This window comes from Natator depressus, chromosome 9 (assembly GCF_965152275.1).
Source record: "Natator depressus isolate rNatDep1 chromosome 9, rNatDep2.hap1, whole genome shotgun sequence".
Classification (NCBI taxonomy): Eukaryota; Metazoa; Chordata; order Testudines; family Cheloniidae; genus Natator; species Natator depressus.
Genome location: NC_134242.1, coordinates 71,534,566 through 71,562,559, shown reverse-complemented (window position 1 = coordinate 71,562,559; position 27,994 = coordinate 71,534,566). Strand labels below are relative to the sequence as shown.

The following is a 27,994-nucleotide window of genomic DNA, read 5'->3' as shown; positions in this document are numbered from 1 at the left end:
AGTAACAGGAAATACAATTCTAATATCTCAAGACAATGTAATGTATCACATATTGTTCATTCTTTAAAAGAGCAACATTTACTCAGAGAGTTCAACCACCTACTGTATTTATTCACTATTCTCCATTAATTTAGTGCACTCGAAGGGCACCACAATTGGGAAAACATTTCTACTCCCAAAGCTGCTCTAATAAACTCATGGGGAGACTTAACGCATCCCCAGGTATAATGGGAGGGATCACAGAGCATCTGCTCCAAAATTCATTAGAGCAGGTACAGTGGGAGTATGAGAGTTTAAGTTATCATGCATTACAGTGGGGGAAGGAGCCTCCCATGACCAGGATAATTCATCTTTCAGTTTCAGAATGGCATTGGTGCATTTTGAAAACCCTGTTGAAAGGGTCATCCTGGCATCCCCTCTCAAGAGATAGGTGCCAAAATAGAGAGAGCAGCCACCATCCCCTCCCCCATAGACATAAAATCAGAACATGTGTTTGGGGGAGAAGGGAATGGGTTGAAACACTGGCAAATGGTGTTAGGGCCATCTGAATAGTATCAGACTATATTTGTGAGTAATCCTGAATGTGAACTGATGCTCATGAATACCCTCATCTTTGATGGGTTCTATGCAAACTGTTTATACAACTCTAATTGGGATATTTCTAGTACTTCCAGTACTTGTCTGGTCTAGTAGGAGGTACTGCTTTTCTGGCAGTACCCCCCAAACAAGGAAAATGCAAGGTATGTGAAAAATTAAAAAACTAGAGCAGTCAAAGCTTTTTCAAATGTCAGAAAAGTTGTTTCGTTGAGTTTTATGCATTTATCTAAGTGCTACACTGGTGAAAATAAAACATTTTAGTAAGTTAAGGAGCATAATTTTTCCCCATAAAAGAACATGGCAATGAAGAACACTTTCACCATTAACACTGATCCTAACCCAGTGCAAAAGTAAAAGGAAACTCTAGGATCTAGTAAAATTACTGCACCTCAAATTATCACCCAAGTGACCTCTTGGACATGGAGGAATGAGCACTGGACAATTTTACAGACAGGGCAAATGAGTAATAGAAAATGAAGAGACTTTACAATGGTTCCACAGGAAGTTTGTGGAAAACTAGAGTGCAACCTCATATCTTATGTGGTAGACTCATCTTTTCTCCATTAGTACCTCTTCTACAGAACCATATCCAGTTCTGGTGTCCACAATTTTACAAAGATATTGAAAAATTGGGAAAGGTTTAGAGAAGAGTTACAAGAATCATTCATGAGCTGAAAACATGATTTTACAATGAGTGAACTAAAGGAGCTCAATCTATTTAGTTTAACAAAGAGATGGCTAAGGTGTGATTTGATCTTAGATTGTTAGCCTACAGTGGAAAGAGATATGATACTTGTGGGTTCTTTAATCTAGAATCTAATGGCTGAAAGTTTAAGTCAGCAAAGTTTAAACCGGAGACAAGTACAGATTTTTAACAGTGATGGTAATTAACCATTGCAACAGATTACCAAGGGATGTCATAAAATTTCAGTTATCTGGAGTCTTTCCTATCAAGATTAGATGTCTTTCTAAAACATAGGTCCTGACTCAGCAACAAGATACTGGGCTATATACAGGGAGTAAAATTCTATGGCCTGTCTTATACAGGTGGTCACACTAGATGATCATAGAATATCAGAGTCAGAAGGGACCTCAGGAGATCATCTAGTCCAACCCCCTGCTCAAAGCAGGACCAATCCCCAATTTTTTTCCCCCAGATCCCTAAATGGCGCCTTCAAGGACTGAAATCACAACCCTGGGTTTAGCAGGCCAACTTCTGCTCCTAAAGTCTGTGAAATAGGTTTAAATTAGGTTGACTTTAAAATGTCTTTAATAATACTTATTCACATTTGTAAAATGCTTTGAGATACATAGTTGATATTAAGTATAAAACCATATTAGCCATACTTTTCAGGTGCAGTAATTTAGACTCAGAAAGATTCAGTAAATGAGCTTGGAGACAAGATGTCTTATTGGACTATGCAGTAGCTCTCTAATGAAGATTCATAGGTTCTAGCCTTAGATTTGCTATGATATTTTAGAACTTTTTCCAAATATTGTGAGTGAGGGTGGGCTGTTCCACATACATATTCGTGGCTTATTTAGATATGTAGTGAACAAGTGTATTTTATCAGCTGGATGGTAAATGTGGTATCACTCCACAGGAGCCATTAGCTTGACCACATCCACTGAATTCTTTAATTACATAATCCAATAATACATATATCTTATACATTCAAAATTTGAATAAACAGACAAAATTGTGAGCCAGATCAGCAGCTTGTTTAAATTAGCATAGTATACGTCTTACGAAAACATTTTTCTAAATCCTATAATTTTTCTAAATCCTATAATATTTTGTAGAAAACAGTTTCTGCAGAATTTCTGCAGAAATTTTAAACTAATCTGTAGGTTTTGTAGCAGGATTATAATTAGTAATAAATTTTATAATTTAGTTTAGATTTTAATAGAAGGTGTCTTCAGAATATTTAGAGGTGATTAGTGTTATATTGATGTTCTATCTAATAAGATTTTTCCCTAAGAAACGGGGAACAAGATCCCACAGAACATTCATAAAGCTATTTCCCTGGGGTCAGAAGAAAGAGGGAAGCACAGCATGGAATCAGCATTCCCTTCCACACCTTCTCACTTGCCAGGATTCATGATGCTTTTGGTACTCTCCACTTGTAGAACAAGAGGTTATTTGGCTGAGACAGAGAAGACTCAGCTAGGATTTTTCATTGCTTGTGCACTTTGTTTTAGTATTTAGTGCTTTTAAACATTGTTTTTCCTCATTCTGTTATAGACCAAGATACTAACTGTCACATTCTTGTCAATCCATGATGATAACTGTAGATCCTTTGGGGGACGAAAAACATCTAACTGAAGCACACTCAAATGTATGCAAGTGGCATTCTTTCCTAAAAAAAGAGTTATTAAATGACACCTCCTGTTTCGTCTTTTCAGACTGGATATGCTGGTTATAGCTGCTGCTGCCACCCTGCCAAAGAACAGGAGAGTCAGTTGCCTAGTGGTTAGAGGAGGGAACTGGGAGTCAGGTCTAACTTCACTTCCCAACATTCGCACAGCCACTTTGACCTTAAGTGAGGTATTTTAGCCATATGTAAAGAGAGTATAAAAAAACATAACTAACTTCCTCAAAGTGATGGTACAAGACATAATATGTTAGAGTGCTTTGAGATTGTTAGATGAAAGAAGCTAAAAGTGCAAATATTTAATACAGAAATAACTCTGTTTATAAGAGCAGAAGAAAACTGTTTGAACAAACTTTAATTTCACAATTCAGTTACCTCTAAACTACAGGATGCTGATGCTGCTATTGTGCTTCCAATTTTTACTTTTTTTCTTTTGTTTTGTTTTGCTAAGCTTATCCTTACCTCTGAATTAGTCACTTCCCTCTAAAGTTAGATAAGAGAAATATTCTAGATGAAGTGCAAAAAGCATGTTTAGAAAACAAACTGTCAGACATGCTGAATTGTGGCTGATTCTATCTTTTTAAAGACATTGGATATGAACACTGTTTTGTGTTGCATGAAGAGAAAGTTACTTACCTTACAGTAACTGAGGTTCTTCGAGATGTGTGTCCCTGTGGGTCTCATTAGAGTCTGCCTGAGCATGAGCGTTCTGCAGCCCCCCCCCCCCCCCAGTTCCTTCTCTACCGTGGAGAAGTCAGAATAGTACTCCAAAGCAGAGGGGAGGAGGGTGGGAGTGGAGCACTCTCAGGGACACACATCTCTAAGAACCTCAGTTACTGCAAGGTGAGTAACTTTCTCTTCTTCTTCGAGTGCTGTCCCTGTGGGTGCTCCACTCCAGGTGAATGTGAAGCAGTACCCACTAAGGCTGGTGGGACTTTGGAGTTGCAGCAGTGCGTACTGTAGACAGTACTGTATGGCCTACTATGGTGTCTGCCGTGGTATCCTGCGTGATAGCATAGTGTTTAGTAAATGTGTGTTTGGATGACCACGTGGTGGCCTTACAGATATCAGGAAAGGGTACATTATGGAAGAAGGCAACAGATGTTGACATGGCTCGAGTAGAATGAGTTCTGATGCCTTTGGGTGGTTGAGCATTCTGAATCTGGTAATAGGATCTGATGCAGTCAGAGATCCACTTGGAAAGTTGTTGTTTAGAAATGGCTGCACTCTTTGATCTCTCTGTAGTGGAGACAAATAATCGCCAGGACTTACAAAATGGTTTAGTCCTGTCTAAGTAGAAGGCAATTGCTCATCTGACATCGAGGATGTGCAGAGTCACCTCATGTGGAGCCTCATGAGGTTTGGGATAGAATGTAGGTAAGTATATTGGTTGGTTAAGGTGGAAAGTGGACACCACCTTAGGGAGAAATTTAGGGTGTGGTTGCAGGGTAACTTTGTCTTTAGAGAAGGTTGTGTCGGGAGGGTAGGCCATCAGGGCGCTTATTTCCCCTATCCTCCTTGCTGATGTTATAGCAACCAAGAAAGCTACCTTTATGGACATATGAAGAAGAGGTGAGGTAGCTGAGGGCTTGAATGGAGGTTTTATAAGACCATTGAGATTCCATGCAGCTGCCGACGGATAAATCTTGGGGTAGAAATTTTGTAGGCCCATGAGGAAGCGTTTTATGGTGGGGTGGGCAAAGAGTGAATAGCCGCCTAACGAATCATGGAAGGTGGCAAGGGCCACTAGGTGTACCCTGATGGAGCTGAGCGAGTCTGTCCTGTTTTAGTTTCAGGAGGAAGTCTAGGATGTTAGGGAGGGTCATGGTATGGGGTGATAAGTGTTTGTTTGAGCACCACAGGGAAAAGCGCGTCCACTTCTGCACATAAGTTTTACGAGTGGAGTCTTTTCTACTATGCAGGAGGACATATCGGACTTGCTCAGAACAGGCTAATTCGTGGGTCTGGAACCATGAAGGAACCACACTGTCAGGTGGAGTTTCTGGAGCTGAGGGTGAAGAGTTTGTCCATAGTCCTGAAAAAGCAGATCTGGTCTGTTGGGGAGAGTCCATGGAGGATGGGCAGACATGTGGAGCAGGTAAGAATACCATGTCTGTCTCGGCCAGGCTGGGGCAATGAGTATGACCTGGGCCTTGTCGTCTCTGATCTTGCGCAGGATCCTCTGTATCAGAGGGATCCGTGGAAAGGCGTACATGAGAGAGTTGTTCCACAGGATGAGGAAAGCATCTCCAAGGGATGCCGTCCCGAATCCCGCTCTGGAGCAAAATAGGTGACATTTGCGGTTCTGTGTTGTGGCAAAGAGATCTGTTGACAGGGTGCTCCATTGAGAGAAGAGCTGTTGTAGTATCGTGGGGTGCAATTCCCACTCATGTTCTTTGGAGAAGTGTCTGCTGAGTGTATCGGCGATAGTGTTGTGACAGCTGGGTAGGTACGATGCAATAATTTGTATGTGGTGTTGTATGTACCAATTCCATAATCGGATGGCCTCCATGCATAGGGAGTGCAATTGTGCTCCCTCCTGTCTGTTGATGTAAAACATACATGCTATATTGTCCGTTAGGACCCATATAGATTTGCTCTTTATGAGGGGAAGAAAGTGAAGGCAGGCTTGTCTCACTGCTCTGAGCTCTAGGAGGTTTATGTGTAGATGCGTCTCTGGCATGGACCAGCGGCCTTGTGCCATGTGTCCCCCCAGATGTGCTCCCCAACTGATCAGGGAAGAGTCCATGGTGAGCATGAGCATGGGGGATTGTTGTTGAAAGGGAATGTCGATGCAAAGGTTCTCTGGTCTTGTCCATTGTTGCAGAGAAGCTAGTACATTTGCTAGAGGAGTCAGCCGCATGCTGGGTTTGTAGTTGGAGTTGAGCCAACCCTGAAGACATCTCATGTGCAGCCTGGCGTACTTACCATGAAGGTGGTGGCTGCCATGTGGCCAAGGAGCTGTAGGCAAATTCTTGCCTGTATCTTGGGACGAACAGAGCGTGCGTATGAGGTGTATGATAGTGAGGAATCTGTTTTGTGGTAGTGAGGTTTGAATTGAGTCCAGGTGAGCTCCAATTAATTCGATCTGCTGTGTAAGCATCAAGGTGGATTTTTGGATGTTTATTTGCAGGCCCAAGCTGTGGAAGAGGGAGATAGTGAAATGGGTAGCTTGTAGCGTCTCATTGTTTGAGTTGCCCTTGATGAGGCAATCGTCTAGGTAGGGAAAAAGTATGATCCCGTGTCTGAGGAGGTGGGCCACGACTATGGCTAGGGTCTTGGAGAATACTCTTGGTGCTGTGGAGAGTTCAACAGTGAGTACCCTGTACTGGAAATGGTCATGTCCGATTGTGAACCGTAGGAAGCGTCTGTGGGCTGGATGAATGGATATATGAAAAGAGGCGACCTGTAGGTCAAGGGTTGTGAACCAGTCCCCTTGTTCCCATGCAGGTATTATTGTGCCCAGTGTGACCATTTTGAATTTCTGTACTTTTACGAATTTGTTCAGTCAGTGTAGGTCTAATATAGGCCTCCATCCCCCGGTCTTTTTCTGGGTCAGAAAGTAGTGGGAGTAGAACCCTTTTCCTTGATGTTGTGTCAGAATGGGTTCCACTGCACCTGTCCATAGAAGATGATCCACTTCTATGTGAAGTAGGTGCTCATGACAGGGGTCCTTGAAGAGGGTTGGGGAAGGAGGAAGGATGGGAGTGTAGGATATAAAAGGGAGAGAGTAACTGGATTGAACTATTTCTAGGACCCAATAGTCCTGTGTAATCTGCTGCTAGGCATGGTGGAAAACCTGGAGGCAGCGGCCAAATGGACAAGTAGGCGGTAGAGTCAAGGAGTGATCGTGCAGACTCTCGACCAACACTTCAAAATTGGGAGATAGCTGTTTGCACTTGGTTTTGTCTGAGCCTAGGAGGTCGAGGGCGATTCCTGGGCATAACGTATGGTCTGTTCCGAGGCCGGTGATACTGTTGTGTGTGTGGCCTCTGGTAAGGTTGACACCGTTGTCTCCTGGGAAGGGATGGGTAAATGCCCAGGGTGTGCAGGGTCACTCTAGAGTCTTTCATGGTGTGAAGGACTTCATCAGTTTTCTTGGAAAAAAGTTTGTCTTTATCAAAGGGGAGGTCCTCCACTTTGGTCTGTAGGTCTTTGGGGATACCTGATGCAGACAGCCAGGAAGATCTGTGCATAACCACAGCAATTCCAGTAGTGCGGGCAGTTGTATCCGACATGTCCAGAGATGCTTGTAGGGCCATTCTGGAAACAAATTGGCCCTTGACAAGGACCGACTTAAAGTCTGCTCTCCTGTCCTCTGGAATATGGGAGGTAAAATCAAAGAGTTCATTGTAGTTATCAAAGTCATAGCTTGCAAGTAGGGTGGAATAGTTTGCAATTCTGAATTGCAGAGTGGAGGAGGTATAAACCTTACAGCCCAAGGTGTCAAGACATTTGAGGTCCTTGTTTTGCTGGGTGGGCCAGTAGTGCGGCTGTTTGGTCCTGTGAGTCACTGCATCCACTACCAGAGAATTTGGTTGCGGATGAGAGAATAAGAAGTCTACATCCTTAGCAGGAACATAATATTTGCGTTCAGCCTTTTCGCAAGTTGGTAAGATAGAGGCTGGAGTCTGCCAGAGACTGTCAGCTGGTTCTAGGAGTGCATCATTTATGGGAAGCGCAATATGTGAGGGCCCAGAGGGTTGGAGGATTTTGAGGAGTCTGTATTGTGTAATAATATGACCAATCTCCTGGACCTCCTCTAAAGGGATGTCTTGGCTGAGTGCCACCCTCTTGAAAAGTTCCTGGAATTGTTTGAAATCGTCCACACTCTGTGGAGGCGGAGGCATGAGGGCTCCATCTGGAGCTGATGGAGAGTTAGGAGTCGGCGAATCAGGGTATGGTCCGTAGCCCACCTCTTCAGAGGGGGGTTTAGGTGCTCTAGAAGTAGATGGAGCTGGAGCTGGAGCTGGAGCTGGAGAAGGAGCTTGTGGTCTGGTGGAAGAAGCATGAGGGCGAGTGGCAGTAGGAGCTGGCCAAGGGTACCACTGAAGCCAAGGCATGGGATAAGAGAAGTTAGGTGTTGCCCACGGGGGGGCAAAGTAGGGAAACCGAGGCTGGTGGTTGTCAGCCATGACCTGAGGTGCAAAAGTTCTGGTGGAGGAGGAGAGGTAGGTGGGGAGAACTCCTGCTGTTGCTGCATATGAGGCTCACTGTCAGTAAAGGTGTCCAGGTCAGGTGGAGAGAGCGGCTGATCAAAAAGAGTGAGCACTGTGTGTCCAGGAGTGGAGAGTTAGGCTCAGGTGCCACTGAAAGGTCGTCCTGACTGAGGAACTGTTGTTGCTGTTCCCTAGTGTCTGACTCCGCTGCACGCGATCTGTGTTCAGAGGCATGCACGGACTTTTGCTTGGCTTTTCCCAGAGCCACAGGTCTCTTGTATGCGCCCTGCGGGAGGTCCGCTGCTGCTATGTGAGTGGCAGGCAGGCTTGGTGCCGATGTTCTTGTTGGCACCAGGGTAGAGAGCACTGTCGGCACCGGGTCTATTTTTGGTGCTGAAGGGACTGGTGCCGAGGAGATTTTCCCTGCATGGGAAATCGGGTCCCTGCCTCTGTGCTCCGCGAGAGCCGTGGCTGAGATGCCAGGACAGTCAGAGGTTCCTGCCTTCGGTGCTGACAGCACTGAGGGTAAGGATCTCACAGGAGACCATTTACCCTTGTGAAAGTCTCTTCTTGGAGACAGTTGGACTTCTTGCCTCTCTGCCTGAGAGGGTGAGGCCAGGCTCCCAATTGGTTCTGACCTGGCCAGGGAGCATGAGGGAGAGGTTTGACAGTGCCCGTCTCCAGAGACGGCTGCAGAGATTTCTGTATGAGAAGCATTTTCAGCCTTAGGTCCCTGTCACAACGAGCCCTGGTTCTGAGGCTCGTACAATGGACACACTTAGCAGGGACATGTGTCTCGCCGAGGCACTTCACACAACGTGAGTGTCCATTGGACCTTGGCATGGAGTTCTGACAGGAAGCACATTTCTTAAATCCTGAAGCCCCTGGCATAATTGAACTTGGAGTGTCAGGGGACAGTGTCTCCGCGGGAGACAAGCTTGAGGAAAATATGGGTTGTTTTTTTTTTAAACTAAGTAACTATTCTAAGGGAAGGGAAACAACTGGGATGTTACTAACTAACTATTTCTATATTCTTTGTAATTGTTTCCTTCAGAGACCAGGGAAGAGGATCAGCTCTTCCCCGTGCCCAGTCTTCAGCTGAGGACGGTTGAGAAGGAATTGAGAGGGGCGTGGGACGTGCATGCTCAGGCAGACTCTAACGAGACCGCGAGACAGCAGCTGAGTGAGAGCATCCTGAATAGGCACTGCTACCAAAGATCTCCGATCAATGGCGCCGGGACACACCATCACCTGGAGTGGAGCACCCACAGGGACAGCACTCAAAGAAGAACTGAAGATTTCTTACCAGCCACACTGTTAAAGTGCAGTTATACATAGAAGTGGAAGCTGCATAAAAATGCAGCTATTAATTCTAGTCATATTCTTCTCTCAAATTTTATGTTTTAATTGGGAACTTTTGCAACTTAAAAAAAAGTATTTTCAAAGATCATGGTCATATTACGGAAAAATGGGCAGCACTATCTTTTGTGCAACATAAGATTAATGCATCTGATCAAAAGTTAAAATTCAATTTTATTTTAAAAGTAATGACTTTTTCTGAATTTCCTCACCAGAGAGCCACAGGACACTGAAAAACCACAGGCAGAAATTGTCCTTCGCTTTGTCCAAACAGCAAATGATGAGCAATTTTTCTTTACTTGGTAAGCCTTGAGTTCAAGGCTCTGGACCAAATTCTGCTCTGCTACACTGGCATATTCTGGAGTAATGCCAATGAAGTAGATGTTTACACTGATGCAGTTGAGCAATATTTGACTGTCCATGTACCACTTTTGTTGGTGACATTGCTAACACTAAGGCAGTGCATAAGCTTTCTGCATTATTTAGGTATTTCTGCTTTCACTGATACTTTCAGGGGAAAATATATCTGGACTCATATCTTGGAAGGGAAACCTTATTTCAGGTCACCTTTAAAATGTATTGTTCTGCTTCTGAGGTGTCAAAGAGGGTTTAGATCAGGGAGTGGTTAATTCATGTTGATAGAGAAACTGGTGAGGCATTCTTTCCTATTTTGTTTTTATTGCCATTATGCACATTGTTCCTGTTGCTTTGAGCAGTGATGGTAAAATGAAAAAAGAAGAAAACTTAAAACATACCTGTGATGTTACACTCCATGTTCTTCATATAAATATTGTTATGATATAAATATGGCATAATTAAGATATGTTTTATGCAAGATAGGTCATGTGAGATATCATTGGAAAGGTTATGATTTGCTGAATGTGTTTATCCAATTTGTATGCATGTATCTTTTCTGTATCTGGAGTTAGCAATATTAACTATGTAACAATTACAACTGTGTTTTCACCTGGGAAGCGCCCACCAGACAGTAGGCAAAGAGCCTGGATGAGCCATTAAGGAGAACAACAGAATTTTGAAAATGCTAATTTCACTCCTTCCTGAGAAGTTTACTGGGATGCTGTATTAACACAGCAGGGTCAGGTGACCATGTCACCTGGTACTGGACAATATCTTAACTTGCTGGTACTTTTCCACGTATGGGGATGGGGATCAAACAAAGGATTCCTGCCTTAGGTAAATCCTTTTTTAAGGTTGGGGAGGATTTAATCTTATCTCTCTCTCCATTGCTGCCAGGAAGGAAGACTGCTAAAAACAACTAGAGGGAAAGGCAGGGTTGAGTCCAGACTAAGACAGGGGTCCAGTCTATAAAGTGAAATAACTGGAACTCTAAGCTACGGAAACTCTGCAACTTGCCTAAAACAACATTGAAGGTGAGAAATTACATTCTGTAACCTGTTTGTTGAGTGTATTAAGTCTTGTTAGTTTTATTTGCTCAGTAATCTGCTTTGTTCTGTTTGTTATCCCTTATAATCACTTAAAATTCACCTTTTGTAGTTAATAAACTTATTTCTTGTTCATAACATAACCCACCATGTGGAATTCATATCGGGCGGAGGGAGGGAGGGAGGGACGGCAAGAAGCTGTGCATATCTCTCTCCACATTGAGGGAGAGGGTGATTTTTATGAGCTTATGCTGTGCACATTTTTCTACGTAACACAAGACAATATTATATTGGGTTTACTCCCCAAAGAGGGTGTGCATGTGAGTGCTGAGTAAATTTCTGAGCTGATTCTTCCCACACAGTGCTGATTTCAGTCTGTGTCTGCAGCTCAGTGTGGCCTTACCTGTGTGCATGCTAGAGAAGGCTTGAGGGCCTGGCACAACTAAGACAGGGTGAGGAAACCCAGGCTGATGGAACGGGTGGAACCAATGGGACCCCAGCACATCAGGTGGCATCCTGGATTGGGGAATCTAACATGTCACAATACAAATACAAAATATTCTCTCTCCAACAATATACAGCTTGTGCCCAAAATCTCCAGCCATACTGTTTCTCTTATCGCCTCTTTTCCAAGGCACTGCTTCCAACTGCTACAGTCCAAACACACTGAAGCCCTGGTATAAGAACATATGCTTGCCCTGTCACTTAAAAATTATTACTCTGACATAGAAGTACAAAACTGAATTTGAGGGTTGTGCATGTGAAATGCCATCTGCAGACATTCTTAACCAATCTAATTGGGGTTATCTTGCTTACAAATAAGGAATAATTTTAACCTACTACATCTAAAAGCAATCCTGTACTCAATGTGGTAATTATCTTCTAAATTCCTCATTCCATACCAATAAGAAATGATTTATTATCCACAGCCAAAGGAAAACCAGAGCTGCTTTTCATAGAGCCAGTGCTAATACATTGTTGCTTTTACAACTTGGTTTCTGTATTTGGACCCCAACCTGAAAGGGACTGAATTCTCCCTGCAAACTATTGAGTAGCCTCAATCTGCAGTGCTGTCACTGAGAGTTGAGGGTACTCAACTCCCTACAGCAGTAGTTTTCAATCTGTGGTCCGCGCCTCCCTGTGAGTCCACAAACTATTTCTAAGGGATTCTCAAAAAGTTGTCATTACCATAGAACAGTGGTTTTCAACCTGTGGTCCGCAGACCCCATTGCATCTGCAGATTATGTCTAAGATTTCCAAAGGGGTCCATACCTCCATTTGAAAATGTTTAGGAGTCCACAAATGCAAAAAGGTTGAAAACCACTGTCTGACAGGATCAGGCACTTTGTAGTGTAGGGTCAGTCCTGGGGCCGGTTTTGTTCAATATCTTCATTAATGATCTGGAGGATGGCATGGATTGCACCCTCAGCAAGTTTGCAGATGACACTAAACTGGGAGGAGTGGTAGATACGCTGGAGGGTAGGGATAGGGTACAGGGGGACTTAGACAAATTAGAGGATTGGGCCAAAAGAAATCTGATGAGGTTCAACAAGGACAAGTGCAGAGTCCTGCACTTAGGACGGAAGAATCCCATGCACTGCTACAGACTAGCGACCGTATGGCTAGGCAGCAGTTCTGCAGAAAAGGACCTAGGGGTTACAGTGGATGAGAAGCTGGATATGAGTCAACAGTGTGCCCTTGTTGCCAAGAAGGCCAATGGCATTTTGGGCTGTATAAGTAGGAGCATTCCCAGCAGACCGAGGGACGTGATCATTCCCCTCTATTCGGCATTGATGAGACCTCATCTGGAGTACTGTGTCCAGTTTTGGGCCCCACACTACAAGATGGATGTGGAAAAATTGGAAAGAGTCCAGCGCAGGGCAACAAAAATGATTAGGGGGCTGGAGCACATGACTTATGAGGAGAGGCTGAGGGAACTGGGATTATTTAGTCTGCAGAAGAGAAGAATGAGGGGGGATTTGATAGCTGCTTTCAACTACCTGAAAGGGGGTTCCAAAGAGGATGGATCTAGACTTTTTCAGTGGTACCTGATGACAGAACAAGGAAAAATGTCTCAAGTTGCAGTAAGGGAGGTTTAGGTTAGATATTAGGAAAAACTTTTTCACTCAGAGGGTGGTGAAGCATTGGAATGGGTTACCTAGGGAAGTGGTGGATTTTCCTTCCTTAGAGGTTTTTAAGATCAGGCTTGACAAAGCCCTGGCTGGGATGATTTAGTTGGGGATTGGTCCTGCTTTGAGCAGGGGGTTGGACTAGATGAACTCCTGGGGTCCCTTCCAACCCTGATATTCTAGGATTCTATGATTTTTAATCTGCTAAAGCAAAGTAGAGTGCTAAATTATATAGTGGTGTTTCCAGTAGGAATTATAATGACATTAACTCATTTAATTTAGTCCACTGAACTACCATGAACAAGTAATGACACTCTCACGCTATCAAACTGGGTTGGATTTTGACGGTTGACTTGGCGGTAAAAAGCTCCTTCTCACAACATTCTTTAGACAATTAGGGCTGGTCTACAGTAACGCTGTAAATCGATCTAAGTTAGGCTACTTCAGTTATCAGAGTAGCAGTTGCGTTGGTCTGTATCCGCAAAAAGAAAAGGAGTACTTGTGGCAACTTTGAGACTAACAAATTTATTTGAGCATAAGCTTTCGTGAGGTGAGCTGTAGCTCACGAAAGCTTATGATCAAATAAATTTGTTAGTCTTGAAGCTGCCACAAGTACTCCTTTTCTTTTTACTTCAGTTATGTAAGTCGACGTATCTTAGGTCAACTTACAGTGGTGTCTACACCGTGCTGTGTTGTGTTATGTCACTCTCCTGCCGACTTACCTTCCCCCTCTCCAGGAGGTGGAGTACAGACTTCAATGGGAGAGCGCTCTCCCATCGACTTAGCTTGTCTTCACCAGACCCACTAAAATGATACCACTGCATCGAACACAACAGTGCTGATTTAGCCAGAAGTGTCGACGTGACCTTAGTCCCTTCTCATGGGTTATACTGAAAAAGTGTCTTATGATTTGGAGCATGAGATAGGTAGTGGAGTCATGCCAATTTTAGATTACTGCATCTATGTGTCATAGCATCAAACTGGATATTTACTGGAACTTGATTCTGCAAGATGCTTAGCTCTCCTCCAAGATACTGAGCATCAGTTTCATTTTTAATGTCTGTATCAATTTATCTATGGACAATAGCAATGTCAGAACTGTAATTTTATAAAAGAATTGAAAAAAGGGAAAAATTAAGCATTTCATTTATCAATTCAATTTATACTGGGAGGATGCTTTCTTGCAGGCTGAAATCAAGGTTTGACTGGAGCTTTCTGAGACTCTCAGTCCTGGTGAGAAGAAAACATATAAAAGCAGAATGTTTTCTTGGGGAACTTTGTACACTATACAGGTTTCATTGTCCTCCAAGAGCCAAGATACCAATAGATTTTAAGGCCAGAAGGGACCATTATAATTATCTTTTCTGATCTCCTGTATAAACACAGGGAAAAGAATTTCATCCAGTGATTCCTGCATCAGGACCATAGCTTCTCTAACAGAATAACATTTTTCCTACATTTTTTGATCCGATGAAGTGGGTATTCACCCACGAAAGCTTATGCTTCAATACGTCTGTTAGTCTATAAGGTGCCACAGGACTCTGCCATTTTTTTCCTAAATCTTCAATCTTGTTTTAAGGATTTTAAGAGACTGAGAATCCAGCACCTTCCCAGGCAAATTGTTCCAATGGTTAATTACTCTCATGGCTAAACATATACATATATCTAGCCTGTAGTATTCCAGGTGTTGGTTCAGCTTCCAGCCATTGGATCATATTGTGCTTCTTCATGCTAGACTGAAGAGCTCCCTCCTATCAGAAAACTTCTACCTATGCAGGTACTTATGGACCATTATCAAGTCACTTCTTAATCTTCTCCTGGACAAAATGAGCAGATTGAGCTTCCTAAATCTTTCATTGTAAGATTTTTATTCTAGACCTCAAATAAATTCTTGCAGGATTTTTCTTAATCCTTTTCAATTGGTCAACATCCTTTTGAAGTGTTTGCACCAGAATGGCACACAGTATTCCAAAAATGGTCTCAGTAATGCTCTATACAGAGCATTGCCTCTACTCTGAACAGAGTAATGCTACCCCCTTACTCTTAATCAATATTCCCTTACTTATCCACCCAAGAATTACATTAACCCTTTTAGCTACACCAGAAGCTCATGTTTGGTTGCTTATCCACCATGAACCCTAAATCCTCACAGAATCACCTATTACACTTTGCAGAATACAATCGTCATCCTTGAAGTCTGACCTACATTCTTTGTTCCTAGATGTATGAGCTTGCATTTGGTTGTATTAAAAGGTATGTTGTTCAAATGGCCACATTTTACCATGAAATCCAGATTGCCCTATAGAAATGACCTGTCATTATTTGCAGCTCCATCAAATTGCCATCTGCATACTTTATCAGCAATGATTTTATATTTTTCTTCCAAATCATTATATACCAGCAAAAGAAGCACACACTGTTACCTTTAAATTATCAGTGCTATTGACGGATCAAAATTGTTGAACGTTAAAGCACATACCCAAGGATCAAAGAAAAAAAACTAAACATTTGCTGAAAGATATAAAAGGATATACATTTACCTAATGCATTTACCTAGGGCAGTGTAAAGGATGATGGCTTTTAATTTTGTTGTATAATTTTCTGAAATGCCTACTCAATGTACCAGCTGCTAGGTTAAATTGCACTGCAGGTGTAATGAAGATGCTTAGAAATATGTAGAACTCATGCATGAGGAATGATTTTTTCTGTCTTTCTAAAAATACATTTTTGTTGTGGTAGACATTAATGAGTTATGGCTTTTCTTAGGATGGAAAATAACAATTGTCTTTTTAGCAGGCTCATCCTATTTATTCTTTAGGGAGTGTCATATTTAAAATTAAATTAGCAGCCACGTTAAAAAGCAAGTCAAATGAACACTGAATGAAATTGTTGAAAAACAATCATCTCTCAATACTGGAGAGTTTGGAGATAAGAATGCATGTCTCAATCTATTATCATTCTCATGAATCAAAGTCTGTTATAGAATATATACTGTCAGTACTAACAATGCGTAATTTATCATATACTAACTGCATGTGATTTGTTAGTGTAATTAAAAGTTAAGCAGACCATCTTATTACTTACCAGTTCCAATAACAGGAAAGATACAGTTGATACCATGTATTTTATTTTGACACAGTGTATGTTAGGTTAAAAATAAAACTGTAAACAGAGTATGTTGATTTGAATTTCCCCATGGCTAACAATGCCAAGTTCTCAAAATCTCAGCCTTGGGGGAATTGTTTTCCCCTTTGATTCAGAATAGCAATGAAATAAGAAGAAGTATCCCAGCTCCTCTAACAGTCTTAAGCAGGGGCAATGCAATTCAACTGCTGACACATTTAACAAGAAACCAATGTGGGTATGTTTGCAAATGTTCCAGTCTGCTTCCCTGAAAACTGCTTTTGTAGATTGAAAACACAACCACCAAAAAGGAAAATGTCATCGCTCAACAAAAATTGGACAGAAACACACTTTTAAAAAATTCCATTGCAACAATTACGTCTCAGACATTCATCTCCTGTTGAAGTTATCTGGTCACTATATTTGTTTTCAGAATTAGAGCCATAACTTTTTATATTTCCAGCATTGAAAGAAAAATACATTCAGACCCCAGCAGGATAATTAGCATTCAAACTTATTGTAATATATGAGAAACTAATACTTTGATGCATTCTTGTGTTTATATGCTAGTGATTTGCACACTGGTTTTTGTAATAGAAAGAGGTGTCTTAAATTATTTAAAACAATGCATACAAGAGAGCTTTATGAAAAGATAATTACAGATTACTGAAGGGAGATGGCAGTGAATTTGTTCTGGATTACTTGAAATTCTTAGAACACATTAGGGACATACTTGCCAAAGCAAAAACTGATTCATCAACAATGAATTCATCTCAGAGGGAAACTCACCTTTATTCACATTTAGTACTGGGTGATTTCACATTTCCATTCTTGTCAGGTTAACAGGGATAAAGAGATACTTCCTACATTCAGAAAAAGAAAGATAATGTTAGTTTCTCAAGCACTTCATGCATCTTGCAAGAAACATATGCTATAAAATATAAAGTAGTTCTAGTGAAAATAAAAGTATGGTTCTTTGTCTCTTTCACTATACAGATCTGGCAAGTTACAATGACACTTACTTGAACAATGCCATCAAGCTCATTCTGACAAAAATGATTCAAGTCTGGTACTCAGTAGCCCTGTCTGCCTATAGGTAAAAGAGATGGTGTGTGTATATGGGTTTTTCCCCCTCTCGAGAGATTTAAGATACCTTAGGATCCCACCCAAGCTACAACATTAAGACAGTTTCTGTTCGTTAAGGTGTTAAACCATGTTTGTGTGGGTGTTAACTTAAGGGACGGGTTCAATTGAGTTAAGGAAACTTGATTGAAAACCAACGTCCCCTTTTTTGGCCTAAGTAGAGACAGAGCCACTGATACCATTTTGTTCGGCACAAAGTTCATGTGAGTGTGATAAAGTTATGTTATTCAACCATAAACACAGATTAGGTCTAGAATAGTTTTTCTGGCTTCTGACTGAAAGCGTCATTGACTCTGGTACACTGGTATTCTAAAAAGAAAAGGAGTACTTGTGGCACCTGAGAGACTAACAGATTTATTTGAGCATAAGCTTTCGTGAGCTACAGCTCATTTCATCAGATGCATTCAGTGGAAAATACAGTGAGGAGATTTATATACATAGAGAGCATGAAACAATGGGTGTTACCATACACACTGTAACAAGAGCGATCACTTAAGATGAGCTATTACCAGCAGGAGAGCGGGGGGGGGGGTGGCGAGGGGGAGGAAGAAACCTTTTGTAGTGATAATCAAGGTGGGCCATTTCCAGCAGTTGACAAGAACTTCTGAGGAACAGTGCGGGGGGGGGGGGGGGAGAGGGAAATAAACATGGGGAAATAGTTTTACTTTGTGTAATGACCCATCCACTCCCAGTCTCTATTCAAGCCTAAGTTAATTGTATCCAGTTTGCAAATTAATTCCAATTTAGCAGTCTCTCGTTGGAGTCTGTTGTTGAAGAATTGCCACTTTTAGGTCTGTAATCGAGTGACCAAAGAGATTGAAGTGTTCTCCGACTGGTTTTTGAATGTTATAATTCTTGACGTCTGATTTGTGTGCATTTATTCTTTTATGTAGGGACTGTCCATTTTGACCAATGTACATGGCAGAGGGGCATTGCTGGCACATGATGGCATATATCACATTGGAAGATGTGCAGGTGAACGAGCCTCTGATAGTGTGGCTGATGTGATTAGGCCCTATGATGGTGTCCCCTGAATAGATATGTGGACACAGTTGGCAACGGGCTTTGTTGCAAGGATAGGTTCCTGGGTTAGTGGTTCTGTTGTGTGGTGTGTGGTTGCTGGTGTATATTTGCTTCAGGTTGGGGGGCTGTCTGTAAGCAAGGACTGGCCTGTCTCCCGAGATCTGTGAGAGTGATGGGTCGTCCTTCAGGATAGGTTGGAGAGGTTTTAGTTGGGGGTGAAGGTGACGGCTAGTGGTGTTCTGTTATTTTCTTTGTTGGGCCTGTCCTGTAGTAGGTGACTTCTGGGAACTCTTCTGGCTCTGTCAATCTGTTTCTTCACTTCAGCAGGTGGGTATTGTAGTTTTAAGAATGCTTGACAGAGATCTTGTAGGTGTTTGTCTCTGTCTGAGGGGTTGGAGCAAATGTGGTTGTATCGTAGAGCTTGGCTGTAGACAATGGATCGTGTGGTGTGGTCTCGGTGAAAGCTGGAGGCATGTAGGTAGGAATAGCAGTCAGTAGGTTTCCGGTATAGCTCACGAAAGCTTATGCTCAAATAAATTTTAGTCTCTAAGGTGCCACAAGTACTCCTTTTCTTTTTGCGAATACAGACTAACACGGCTGCTACTCTGAAACCTGAGGTACTCTAGTTGAATTAAACTTCGATTTCTGATGATGATTTTTATGGTTCTCTGAGTTCCTTGAGACTCTGCCCCTTGATTGCTTATAGTAAGTAACAGTATCATAGCCACATTATAACATACATTAATAACTATGTCAAGAAAAGAGAATGCCAACCATCTTCAAATGGACAGAAGTTTTGTTTTTTTGAGAAGACATCTCTTGATGAGGGTGTTGTTGCTTCACTGGCAAAGGAAATTGCTGCTGTTTCTGGAATTGTCCTCCAGTTGTTCAGTGTCTTGCCCCTTTTTAGGGAAGGTGATATAGAATGTGGTGGCTATTTGATTATAACTGCAGTCAGACACTAGTAGGGTTCTGGTTTTGCTTGAGAATGAGCAGTTGAGAATGCTCTGCTGATTTAAATGAAGGTCAATAGGCCATTTTGGTTAGCTGTTATGCTTGATACGAAAGAACATGGGTGCTGTTTTGACGACAAAGGAACATGACTGAACTGCTGTCCAGTGGTTCATGTTATAAGTAGAAAACATTGTAAGAGTCCATCACTGATTGATATCTGTCTACCACAACCTGGGGGTTTGGTATGTGGCATCTCAAGGATCTGTCCATCTTCCACTATGTGCAAAACATCTGAGGCCTCTTGGCAAGGTAGTTTGTAAACACATGATGGAGTATTATCAAGATGCCATATATCTTGTCCTATAAATATTGCAATTTTCTCCTGAGGGTTATTTAGATAATAGTGCTAACTAATGTGACTTAGCTTTCATATCCTCACCATGGGAAAACAGATCTTGCAGCATGGTGTTAGTTGCCATTGTGAAGATATTCTCATTTTCTTCATGTTCTATCTTATAGAATGGACTTGTTTACAAGGAGTTGAGTAAAGATCTTAATGTCACAATCGAATTTGCCTAAAAAGCTGCATGGTACAAAATATTTTTTTGTGTCATGGGTTAGCGAGGCTGCACCCAAATTTATCACGTGATGACCTGCAAAACTTACATACGACTGATTAAAAGGTCTGATTATTGAGATTCGCTGAGAGAGTCCGCCAGCTCGTTTCGTACCCCTGGGAGATAGGACACCTCGAGGTGAACTGCTTGAGCTATGCAAAGGTCCCAGAGGCGGAGAGCCTCGTGACAGAGTGGCAAGGAACAAGCCCTGCCCTGTTTGTTTATATAAAACACGGCAGTAGTATTGTCTGTCAGAACTGTCATGCTGTGACCACTCAGAGTGGTGTGAAAGGTCTGGCAGGCGAGACGAATTACCCTGAGCTCCTTCACATTGATATGGAGCGACTGCTCTGCTCTGGACCACCAACTCTGCGTCATGAGGTCCCCCAGGTGAGCCCCCCATTGGTGTTCTGACGTGTCCGTCACCAGCGTCAGGTCCGGTTGTGGGGCGGCCAAGGGGAAGCCTTCGCAAACCACAGGATGGGACTGCCACCACAGCAGGGAGTCCAGCACGTCCCTTGGGGCTATCACTACCAAGTCCAGGGGGTCCCTGCCTGGGGGGTACACCTGAGCAAGCCACACCTGCAGAGTCCTGAGTCTCAGTCTGGCATGCCTGACCACGTGCGTGCATACTGCCACGTAGCCCAGGGCATCGCTTTTACCTGCAGATTATTCAGAATACAGCAACATATTTAGTCATTGGCCCTAATCTATGTTCTTTACACTGACTGTCTATAAAGTGGCAAATTGCCTAGTTTGATCCAGTTTATTTTAAAACCCTAAATATTGCAAGCCAGATATATATATTCAAGCCTCCTATTGATCAGTAGCTGAGCAGACACATATCCTTTATCCCAAAATCACATTCTAAATTGCCCCATGAACATGCCTTTTTTATAGTAGGCAGTAGGATGTAGAACTTCTTCCATCACAAATTTGTTCTCCTCAGCTTAACACTTTCCTGTTAGAAATCTGGTTTTATTATTTTATTATTGACTCCATATCAAATTAATTCCCCCTCAGTTTTGCATTGGAACCCACTGGCTTTTATTTGAACATGAGTTTAATAAAGTTTTCACTGTATTTAACCACATTTCAGTATGTTGTGCAGCACTCTGACATATTGTAGAGTGTGCTTCCAAAATAAAATGATTATTCTTATAAAGCAGCATGCTAACAACATTGGTTCCAGCTTGAAACATATTGCATGTTCCAGCGTGCTTTTCTCTTTGGTGATCATAAATATCTTGTAGAAATTATTTGCTTTCCACATAAACCCCAGCAATTTCATAGCCAGGGAAAAATAATTTAATGGTAATATCTGACAGTATACAATTAAAATATTGTAGAGGAAAAACATTGGGTAACTGTAACAGTAATTAAATTCAGACTAATGTCCCTACAAAGTGTAGGGCAGAGCTTTTACTTAATTATTAAGAACTACATCTAAGTAAAAGGAAGATTTTTGTGAAGTCATACAATAAAAAGTCTGATTCTGAGATGTGTGGAGTATAGAATCATAGAAGATTAGGGCTGGAAGAGACCTCAGGAGGTCATCTAGTCCAACCCCCTGCTCAAAGCAGGACCCACCCCAACTAAATCATCCCAGCCAGGGCTTTGTCAAGCCGGGCCTTAAAAACCCCTAAGGATGGAGATTCTACCACTTCCCTAGGTAACCCATTTCAGTGCTTCACCACCCTCCTAGTGAAATAGTTATTCCTAATATCCATCCTAAACCTCCCCGACTGCAACTTGAGACCATTGCTTCTTGTTCTGTCATCTGCCACCACTGAGAACAGCCTAGCTCCAAACGCTTTGGAACTCCTCTTCAGGTAGTTGAAGGCTGCTATCAAATCCACCCTCACTCTTATTTTCAGCAGACTAAATAAGTCCAGTTCCCTCAGCCTCTCCTCATAAGTCATGTGCCCCAGCCACCTAATCATTTCTGTTGCCCTCCACTGGACTCCCTCGAATTTGCCCACATGGTGGGTGGGTGGGAGCAAAACTGGACACAATACTCCAGATGTGGCCTCACCAGTGCTGAATAGAGGGGAATAATCCCTCCCTTGATCTGCTGGCAATGCTCAAACTAATGCAGCCCAATATGCCATTAGCTTTCTTGGCAAGAAGGACATACTATTGACTCTTATCCAGTTTCTCATCCACTGTAATCTCCATCTTCTTTTCTTTAGAACTGCCTCTTAGCCAGTCGGTCCCCAGCCTGTAGTGGTGCATAGGATTCTTCCGTCCCAAGTGCAGGAATCTGCACTTGTCCTTGTTGAACCTCATCAGATTTCTTTTGGCCCAATCCTCCAATTTGTCTAGTTCACTCTGGACCCTATCCCTACCCTCCAGCATATCTACCTCTCCCCACAGCTTAGTGTCATCTGCGAACTTGCTGAAGGTGAAATCTATACTATCCTCCAGATCATTAATGAAAATGTTGAACAAAACTGGCCCCAGGACCGACCCCTGGGGCACTCTGCTTGATACTGTCTACCAACTAGTCATTGAGCTGTTGATCACTACCTGTTGAGCCCCTACAGAAACTCCTAATCATGGCATTGAATCTCTCAGGAATGGGTCAGTAAGTTCAGGCTGAAAATCTCAACTAGCAGTGCAAAAAAAAAGGAACAACAAAGAGATAAGAAGAAATTTAAGTCTTGTATGTAGTGAAATAGTTTTAAGAAGACAGTAGATTGTTAAATATAATGAAGCCAAAATTCACCCATCTATCCTCTCCTTTATACACAGTAGCAAAGCATCAAGCTTAATGGATCACTTATTTATCAGGATAGTGCAAATCTCCTTAACCACAAGGAGTAGGATACTTGCATATTGGGCCAGATTCACCTACTTGCAGCTGGTCTGTGCAAGTCTTCTTTGCTTAAATCTCATGTGTGTATGAGGCTAAAGGAATGTGTGCAAGGGGGTCTCTCATTTGGCTTAGATTAGGCCAGTATGAGGAAAGGGAGATCACCTACATGAATCCCATGTACACTCCCCCCTACACACATAATGGTCACTATTCCAGCAGATAGGAATGTATTGCAGCCCCCTGGCTTACCTGTGAATTAAGTCAGTGGATTCTGAATCTGGCTGCCTGTCTACACTCACACTTCCATGATCACTACCACTGTTGGAGTTTGCAATGTTGTAGCAAAAGTGTGAAATTTTAAGGGGAAAAAAAAAGCATGGAGAAGAAGGATATTCAAGCATGACCAGTAATTTTAGGTACCCAACTCAAAACAACTTAATGATTATTAGAAAGTGCTGAACTTCTTCTCTCAGTAGCAAACCAGTCTCCAAGATGTCTCAGATTAGATACCCAAAATCATAGGTCATTTTGGAAAATCTTGGCTCTGGAGACCAAAATCTTTGTCACTATGAACAGCTACTGGAATTTAACCACCCTTTCTGAAGTGGCAATAGGCCCATGAGTGTGAAATCCAAACGATGAACACTGTTTTGTGGACTTCAAGTACTTGTCAGTTTAAGGAACTGATTTAACATTGTTATGTGGACCAGAAATATGGATGCTACAAGGGACTTAATGCAGTAGTTCCTTGCATGCAACTATTGTGTTGCTAAGCGACTTCCATCCTGCTGCATCAGCCCTGGGCATATTAGGATATTGCAGCTCCATCTATGTAATTGGAACCAGCATATATTTAGTGCCAGTAAAGTTATTTTCCCAGGCATCTTTTGAAACATTATTACAATATGCAGTTATACAGGTAATTTGTGGGTGATAGTTTTGCTGGTAAAGGTTGGGGAGACTTAACAAGGTTACGTCTACTGTATAATTTAGGTGAGTAATGGCATGTCTCCTTCCTATATGTGAATTTAATTGCAGTGACTGTTTAATGGCATATCTAACATTTGTTGTTGCTTTTTAGCAAATCCTCTGGTAGGCAACTTAGTAAAGTCTTTTCTCCCCTTCAACTTTTTGAATGGTGTATTATGACACTTGATCTTCTATATCAATAAGCAATGAAACATCATTCATGACAAAAGGCTTTGTATATATTTTTCTGGAGTGGAGCACTTTGAAATATCAAGAAAATCACATTAGCTTTAAGAAGATGAAAGTGAACAGGTTTAATCAAGTGATGTCTGGCATTACTCACAATAAATCTAGATAACCTTATTTTTGTAGCTGTGACATCTGTACACCTGAAATCAGGAAAGATTACTTGCATTAGCCTATTATCATGGTTTAAACAAATGTGGGCAGAAAAATGTAAAGCTGAAAAATGAAGTTTAAAATAGGATACTGAATCAGAATTACAATTGGTATCATAAGCAATCATTACTTAACTATAACTTTCCACCATTTAACTATACCTTTAACCCCTGACATTCAGGCAAAGTCATGAAACTTAAGAAGACATATTTACTTCGCCTCCACTACACTGTATTAACATGTGATGTGGTTATCTTTTTTCTTTATGTTTCTTCCCAATATTTGTTTCTTAACAAGATATTTGTTTATAAATCAAACTATCCCCTCCATTCCCAGCCTCTTCCTTCTGCCTACCTGACTCACTGAGACCATGACCATTGTTTCTGATATCAAAATTCAGCACCACAGGGTCAATAATGATAATATAGACCCTGAGTTTTGGCATCACTTGACGAATAAGACGTGAAAAGAAAGACAGGTTCCTTAAAAAGGGGAAAGCTCCTGTTTATTCTAAAATATTTTGATAATCAGCAACATTGAGAAAGGCAATATAAAACATGTAAATATATGACAGCAGTTTTAAATTGATTAACCTGCAGCTTTCTGGAAATCTTTCTTATTTTTCCAGACTGGCTGCCAGATTCTCATCTTACATCCCTAAATATCAGAAGAAATGTGTCACTGTACTTACATATGTATGGAAAACAGCAGATTTTTTTATTAAATTGGCAAAATAAACTGTACATCATGATTTAGACCTTCTAGTCCTGTCATATGTTTTAAATTCATGTGCGGTTGCAATTTGAATCTTTTCATAAGTATTTCAACTGCTAATAGCAACCCCTACCCGTATACAGAGGTGCTCATTGTTGTTCTTGAAAATATCAATCAATAACTGACGGAGAAAATTCATGTTCCAAAATGAATTAAACAATGCTTCTTGAAAATATTTTTGTTACAAATGGACAGGAAAGATTTCTTTATTTAAAAAAATGCTAATTACCTATTTCCAGAAACTGTACAAACATTTCTTTTGGAAAAGTGCTTAAAACATGGCTTGGGAACAGGAAGAGTCACTCACTTCCCTTTTGTTGTGAGGAAGTTTATATTAAAAACCCTGCTCTACATCTTCTAATTCAAGAGCAATACTAAACAATTCCAGTTATAATCTTCTTAAAACTCTTTTCTGCTCTTATAATATGAATAATAGATTTCTCTCAAAGATTCAATTTGCTTATTCAACCCATTTGAAGCCTCCCTATTTTTCCTATCTTCCACCATGTCCAAACCCAACATAATCTCCTAAATAGATGAAGACTCTTCAGGGACAAATCTCTACGCTTGCTTTCTCAACAATATGGTTAATGGATACTTTTTAGATCAGGCTGAAGTGTCTTTTCCAGCATCTGTCAGGACCCTTTGGGATGGGGGGTTCTGAAGACACCCATAACCAGACCCACATGTGTGCCTCCCAAGCAGCAGGTAGTGGTGCTTAGCAATGCTGACCCCAAATGTGAAATTTGGTCTCACCAGGATTTCCTCTTTATTAAGTCCCCAGAGTACCATGAAAATTCAGTTAGCACAAAATTTAATGCTGCTCAAGTGCACTCTGAGGCTTAGTGTCACAGGGTGCTCCACTCACCACTTGTCTGGCACCTTCTCCTGGTCACTCTGGGGATTAGCTACTCAAGGTCGATGCCCCTTTCCATGGTTGTACACTATCATCCAATCTCTCACTCTGATCTGCATCTTCTTGCTCATCCCAGGAATTGTAGCATCCTCTTCATGACTCAGCCCTCCAGCTAGGTCACTGAGGGCTTGTCTTCACTACCAGGGTAAGTCAACCTAAGTTACGCTACTCCAGCTACGTGAAAAACGTATCTGAAATCAACATAGCTTAGGTCAACTTAGTGTCTTTACTGCACTGTCTCACCTGGAGATGCTCTCTGGTTGACTTCCCTAACTTTTCTCAGGGAGCTGGACCCGCTAAATCGACACCCGCTGCATCGATTGCAAAAGAATCAATCTCTCTGGTAGTGAAGACCAGCCCTCGGTGTTCCCTGCTTCTGGGGTACAGTCCTTCAATTCTCTGCCACTCCCACAGTGACCCAGGCAGTCTTTCTATTCGCTGCCTCAGGTGCCAGTTCTTCAGTGGCTGGTAAGGGAACCCAGGCCTGCCCAATACTGCAGGTTCCAATCCAAGACCCTGCACCCAGCAGTTCCGGGTTTTCCTCTCCAAGCCCTCACTGCTCCTTCCCTGGACTGCTTCCTTCAACTTCTGGTTCCCCTCCTTGCTCTGGGTGTACCAGATCCAAACCCTCCTCCCTCTTCCCAGGGAGTGGCTGCCATATCCCAGCAGCAACCCCTATCTATTGCTAGCTTCTTGGTTTTAAAGGCCCAGCCTGTTCCTGCCCAGCTGAACCTGCTTGCAATTAATTCCCTGCTCTCTGGTTCTCTTTCCAGGTGCATCCTGTGGAGTTAATGGGCCTACCTGGCCACCTTAATCCCTTCCAGTCCTGGGTGGGTGGATGCTCCCATCAGAATTAGTCTGCACTTAAAATGTATACTGGCATAACTATTATATTGTAGGGGTATTATTAAAAAAAATACCCCAACATCCCTGACCAACATAGCTATGCCAATGTAGATGCAGCTATGCTGAAAGGAGAGTGCTTCTGGGGAGGTGAGGTTCCTAGATCAGCTGGAAAACTGCTTCTGCTGGTCTATGCTGTTCCCACGCTATGGCTATGCCAGCATAGGCTCTGTAGTGTACACATAGCCTGAGATATCACAAGAGAGAAAGGCACAAAGCCGTATTAGCAGTAACGGATCTGCTTGATCCAACCATTAAAATAGCAGGAGGAGGAAGTGGCAGTAAAACTTAACCAAACTACTCCCAAACCTACAAATCATTTTGTGGAGGGGGGAGAAGGCTCAGGCGAGTACTAAGTCATTCAAAATGGATTCACTACTTCATTATTTATAATGCTGTAGTATACATACATATTTTAGAGCTTTGCCAAAGGTAGAATGAAATAGATATGCCATACAGCTGTGGGGCAGGAAGAAAAAAAATATCTTTTCACAAGTTATTGCAAACCTATAATCATATTTTAGTTCCAGGGCCTTGTGCATTCGCAGAATGTTACCAATTTATTTTATGTATAGTCATTTCTATAGGGCTTATTATATTAGTTTCCCCCCCACCACTCAGAAAAGGACATAATTCTAATGTGAGCTGCTGGGTGTTACATTTCCAATGACTTTTGAAAATTTGGCCCTAGGTTCCTAGCTAAAATGGTAGTAAGAAAAAAAAGATACTTAGATTTTAATAAGGACAAAGAGTAGAACGGCATCTCTGGTGCAGTTATAGCTAAACATACCACATCTCAGAACATGCAGAATACAATTCCTGTTCCACTTGCTTCTTTTTCTTATGGCCCTAATTACCTACCACTAAACTCAAGCACTGTTAATAAAACAGTCATCATATTTTTCACTTATATGGAGATTCACACATTTTTAAAGCAATGTAAAAAAAAAAAGATAAATCAACACAGCAATTGTTACAGAAAATTCAAAGTAACTTGTTCAGTGATAAACAGCAAGTCATACGCAGAGCTTGGATTAGAAAGCTCAAATAATTATTATATACTTGAACACTACTACACTGTCCATCTTGGAATAAATAAATAAATTCATTTCCAAGAGTAAAGAGAAATATGTACCTCCATATTTTGGAGAGGGGACTTGAAATTTCGCAAGGGGTGGCACCACGGTGTCAGGGACATGCCTGTTGCCTTCATCATGAAAATTCAACAAATTTTGGCTAAGTTACAAGCCTCAGAAGAAACTGAGTTTGCACATGTTCAGTAAAGACCTGTTAAAATTTGCAGCTAAGTTCTCTGAAGAGACTGTCTGTACTA

General features: G+C 41.8%; 1 long non-coding RNA gene across 1 annotated transcript in view; it reads right to left on the bottom strand.

The window, feature by feature from the left end:
• The window catches only part of LOC141994235 (uncharacterized), a 203,885-nt gene that overhangs the window by 139,267 nt on the left and 36,624 nt on the right, over positions 1-27,994 (bottom strand). The window contains exon 2 of the long non-coding RNA XR_012641050.1: positions 16,935-17,008. This is a non-coding gene — a long non-coding RNA (uncharacterized LOC141994235). The remainder of the gene's footprint in view (positions 1-16,934; positions 17,009-27,994) is intronic.